The 5,491-nt window shown below is 36.6% G+C and overlaps 1 long non-coding RNA gene across 1 annotated transcript; it reads right to left on the reverse strand.

Annotated features, from left to right (window-relative positions):
* Positions 1-4,741: 4,741 nt before the first annotated feature.
* Positions 4,742-5,284, reverse strand: LOC141609255 (uncharacterized). Its single transcript, XR_012527317.1, has 3 exons — positions 5,228-5,284; positions 4,980-5,095; positions 4,742-4,819 (listed from the first exon to the last, which is right to left on the reverse strand). It is a non-coding gene; the product is annotated as an uncharacterized LOC141609255 (long non-coding RNA).
* Positions 5,285-5,491: the final 207 nt, after the last annotated feature.

Consider the following 5,491-nt stretch of genomic DNA (forward strand, 5'->3'; position numbering starts at 1 on the left):
AGTTTCATACGACCCAACTTATGGTACAAACAAGTACAACATGACGTTCACGCCTTTCACGGGCATTGACCATCATAAAAGGTCAATCACATTTGCATGTGCGCTTATAGAACATGAAAACGATGAGTCATTCATGTGGGTATTTGACCGATTTAAGCGATTATGGGTGGGAAAGAGCCCAACTACATAATCACCGACGAAGACCCGGGGAATAATTAAAGCGCCCGGTATGTTTAAAATTTGCAAATCGTACCTATTAACTTGTGAAACTTCATATTAAATTGTGAATCCTACATTTGTTTTGTTGATTCTAGTTGGCACTGGAAAATATGATGGTTGTAATAATTTGTTTGGTTTTTTGTTTATGTGAATCGTAGTGCTTATTATGCGAAACTAGATCATGAATTTGTGAAACTGGGGTAAAAATATGTTTCACGTACTTATATCGCGAATAAGGCACAAAATTTATATAGTCTAAATCCGAGGTTAAGACATGAGATTCACAAAATAACCCCCGTTTTACAAAATAAGCTATAGGATTCACAAAATAAGCTATATGATGTATAGTCCGAATCTGAGGATAAGACTTGAGATTTACATAATAGTGCATCGTATGACTTTGTTATGTGAAACTGCGTGAATTTAGTTATTATAAAATGATGGTGACGGTCGATAATTTGATTTTGTTCATTGCACTAAGTTCAAAACAAATAAACATCGGTTTTGCATGTGGCACATCATGAAGAAAATAACCGACAAGGTTGGGAGTAAAATTTGTAGAGATACCGACTTTTTAACCCGTCTGAACGGTGTTGTATGGGACGATGACCTGGAGCCCGGGGAATTTGAAGAGAAGTGGCTTAAAGTCATGAACGATTTCTCCTTGGAAGACAATACGTGGTTGAATGGGAAGTTCGCTGATAGACACACATGGATACCCGCTTATTTCAGAAATGTGCCAATGGGCGGTTTACTACGAACTACACAAAGGTCAGAGAGTGCTAATAGTTTCTTTAAGCGGTTTGAAAACAAATACGGGACATTAACTGAGTTCTTGGTGCGCTATGAAAGCGCCACTGACCACCAAATGCACCTGCTGAAGCTCCGTGAAGAGGAGAATGCGAATTCAATCCCTGAAACACTGTATGGGTCAAAATGGGAGACACAAGCAGTGAGAAGCTATACCCATGCGATGTTCTATGAGTTCCAAAACCAGGTGAAGCTTTCAATAAATACCTGCGGTTTGGTTGGATACACTCCGCCAGATCCTGTGACGAACTTTGAAGTGTCGTTAGTTGAGGATGCAAAGAAAGGACTAAAATTTGCAGTTGAGTGCAGTAGAAGCACGAATGATGTAAGGTGCACATGTAAACTGTTTGAAAGGAGAGGTTTTTATGCGGTCACATCATTTGGGTTTGTTCGGGAAAGTTTAAGGACATACTTGATAAATATATTTTGCAAAGGTGGAGCAAGAATGCACTCAAAAGTGACGTTTATGATTGGAATGGGAATCGTTAGAGAAATACAACAATACCGTACAAAACAGATTGGAATGTCTAGTGGTGTGGTCCGAGATTCAGATTAATCGTTGGTATGCTCAAAAGGAAAGAAGAGTCGGATGTGAGAGAGTTTGCCAAGTTAATCAAGGAATTCATGACAAAACTAGAGGGAAACACTCAACCGTTGACAAAACAACAACAGATTGAGCTTCTCTTGGGCTGCAAGGTTCCGGAAGAAACCAACATCTTACCGCCTAATGTGTCTAGGAACAAAGGCTGTGGTAAACGGTTGGTGAGCAAGAAAAATAAGGCAATCAAGAAGGCGGAAAAAGCAAAAAGGTTGTGTGCTAACTGTAAGCGCAAGGGCAACCACGACAAAAGGAATTGTCCATATGATTTTGCGCACCTTCCTCCGGTGAATCGGGTTTGTATTCATCTACGCAACTACATCTGATATTAATCAAGTATTTTATTTATCTGTTTATCTTAATTTGAGAATCCCAGAGGTTGCTTTGTGAATCCCAGGTCTTAATTTGTGAATTCTGGGTCTTGTTATGTGAATCACATATATTTATTTGTGAATCACAGAAATGAGACTGATTGTATGTAGTAACCTGATATAATTCCTCACTTTGTAACATAAATGACAACAGTTGGCTTATATGAATGTGATTCACGTCGTGTCACCCAATTTTGCATGATCCTCACTTTTATTATTGTACATCTAATGTTTGTAAATATCTTTCTAATTCCAGCTGTGTCTTTTACGTAGGGAGAGCTAGCGGACGAAGAAGTAGAAGAGGAAGGGGATGAGGATGAAGAATGAAGGAAATAGTCTTCTTAAGCCTTGAGAAATAGATATGATGATTGAAGAAGACACTGACAATTTTGAAAGGAGCAGTCTTTTAGTTTGGCAACATATTATTGGTTTCCAAAAATATGGACATCTTATTTGTTTATCTTATTTTTGTGAATCTGAGAGGTTCTTTTGTGAATGTAAGAGGTTGTTTTATGAATCTTAAATCTTAATATGTACAAAAGACCTGGAAATCTTATTTGTTGGTATTAATTTGTGAATCCTGGGTCTAATTTTCGCGATTATTAGGAAGATTCGTAATCTTATTAGAAAGGAACAGTCAATCAACGGCTAAACGGTCTTATTTTGTGAATGACACAATGTAAATATTATTTCATGAATCTTACCGTGTGAATGACAATATATAAATCCGAGGTCTAATATTGTGAATCGACTTGTTTTGTGAATCCATCTTTTGTGAATATCGTCTTTTTTTTGAATCTCAGACATTCTTTTGTAAATCTCAGGTCTCATTTTGTCGACTTGTTGTGTGAATCCATCTTTTTGTGAATATCGTCTTTTTTTTTGAATCTCAGACATTCTTTTGTGAATCTCAGGTCTAATTTTGCGAATCAGACGCTTTATAAATCATCCACGTCAAATTTCACAAACTCAAGCGACTAATCAATTCCATTGATTAAAATCAACTATTACAAAAGGAGATCTACTAAAATAAGCAGATTAGCACCCAACTAAATGACTAATAACATATTCACTAGAATACTTGATAGATCCTGCATATACCATCTAATACTATACTAACATAATACTTGATTGTATCCACCACAAGTTAAATCAATCTCCCTGCTTATACCATATTCACTAATAACATTCTTTTGTGAATCTCAGGTCTCATTTTGTCGACTTGATTGCATACACTGAAGAACGATCTCCCTGCTTCACATCATATCACCACCATAGACAAGCACATCTTGCTACTTATACTCCTATATCAGAAAACACATAAAATATTTCAAAATATATACACGGACAAGCATGGCTCGCTACTATTTAAAATATCGCGGATACTATGAATGAATGGGGATTTGATATGCAAAAGTTATTAAAGAACCGGGACTGTACCGTTCTAGTATTTGCATCCCATGAAAGTAGTTGCATCATTACAGACTTTCGAAAATCTGGCATTCTCTGCAATTGTAAGAAATTATAGATGAAATTAATGAACAACACGCTTTCAAATACAGATTTCATGTACGTATCTTTGTTCAACTTGTTTCTTACCGATAATTGTCCGGATTCTCGCCAATCACCGAGCTCACAAATCAACATACTCAAATACCTCAACACGTGAGCTCCACAATCAAAACTGAATGTAGTATAGTGTTCAACTGTTTAGTAAACAATATTTAATTTCCGTAAAGCGGACACATTAGGGAATAACTTACTTATTTGATTGTTGAGGAACTTTGAGAGTTATAACCCTGTGAGAGTGCGAAAACCGCATGGGATAATATGACGGGGAACTACTTGCCAAAATAGGAGATAATTTGGCCACCTGAAAATGTTTCGAGTTAATACTGATTGTACACTAAAAATGTTTTATATACTCTGATTCACAAACTGTCAAGGGTTAGATTAGGCAAATAATTAATACCATGTCTATGGTTGTATTATGTACATCATAAGACTGTACGCTGTTGCTTGAGTTGAGGATGTAATTCGTTTTACTCTCCATATCGCATATACAAGCCCACCAATGTTTGTCTTTGATCAGCGGTATAAAAACCTGATATAATAAAGATTAGTCTCCAATTTACAGCCCTACATGTCCGCCACAAAAAAAAAAAAAAAAAAAAAAAAAAAAAAAAAAAAAAAAAAAAATATTGTGGAGGGACCAGACCTTTCGGATTGTGGCACCATTCACCGGTTTGTATGTCCCACTGATGTATTGATTCCAAATACAAGGGTTTTCTTCTTTGTACAGTTCTACATACCACAAAAGGTGATTTTACAAACCATATCAATTTGGGATAATCAAGATACTTGAATATTAAAACAAGTTCAAAGCTAACCACGATGACAATCGATGGTAAGTCTGAGAAGATCCGTCGATGAAGTGTCGTCTTAATCCCAAACATATCAATCACCTAAAAAAACAATAGTAGGAATGAAACAAAAGATTACGATAATACAATGAAATGAACGCGATAGTAGTCTACTTACTTGATCCATAACCCATCGACGCGATCTAAGCGTAGATAAACCCGCTCGTGTGACTTCCATCCACTCAGTACACACCATAGCCTCGCTGTAGTAAGGCACATTAAGAAACATTACTAGAATTATCCAAAATAAAAATAAAAATTAAAGTAAAGGGGCAAGGGAAAAGCACAAAAAAATAAAAGTAAAGGGGAAAAATACTTACTGTGTGACATCTCTTCCTTTGCGGTGCCAAATAAACTTCACAAGGTCGTCTTCAGAATAAGGTAGACGCCGGTAGCCCCTGACAAATATTAATAAGACAGCTTAAGATCTGTGATTCACAAATCAAGATCTTTGATTCACATAATAAGACACACGATTCAGAAATTAAGAACAACAGATAAAACAAATAATAACATCTAAGATTCACAAAACATGATTAATAAGGGAATGGGTCATACATAGGCACACAATTCCACTCTTCTGCACTTCGTTCGACAGTAGCTTTCAACATGTTGTCACCGGAGGTCATAATTCGAAGGCATAACTTCAATGCATAGCGTTTCAGTTGACTTACCTATAAATGCAAAACAAAAAGTCCTTATAATTATTCCAAAGTTCACAGAACTGGCCCCAGGTTTCAGGAAATTAACTCCAGGTCTGACAAATCTAACTCTCAGGTTCACAAGGTTAAGTAAAGGTATCTTACAGAAGTTATAATTAAAGGACAGTCAGTTTTGTTCCCTTTGTAATGCTCCAACAGGTGAAATAAGTAGACGCCGGTATCCATTTCACCAGACTTCAAAATTGAAGGAGGGATAAACAACTCGGGCATCATGTCGACCATGCTGCGAATCTTGGTGAAACCCAATTAATGAGCCTGTCTTTCTGCACAGACACAACCTAAATTAGCACTTAATTATGTGGATGTGTTACATGCTTGTCAAACACTTTGATCGTGAATTCACAGCTT

The sequence above is a fragment of the Silene latifolia genome, chromosome 10 (genome assembly GCF_048544455.1).
Source record: "Silene latifolia isolate original U9 population chromosome 10, ASM4854445v1, whole genome shotgun sequence".
Taxonomy (NCBI): domain Eukaryota; kingdom Viridiplantae; phylum Streptophyta; class Magnoliopsida; order Caryophyllales; family Caryophyllaceae; genus Silene; species Silene latifolia.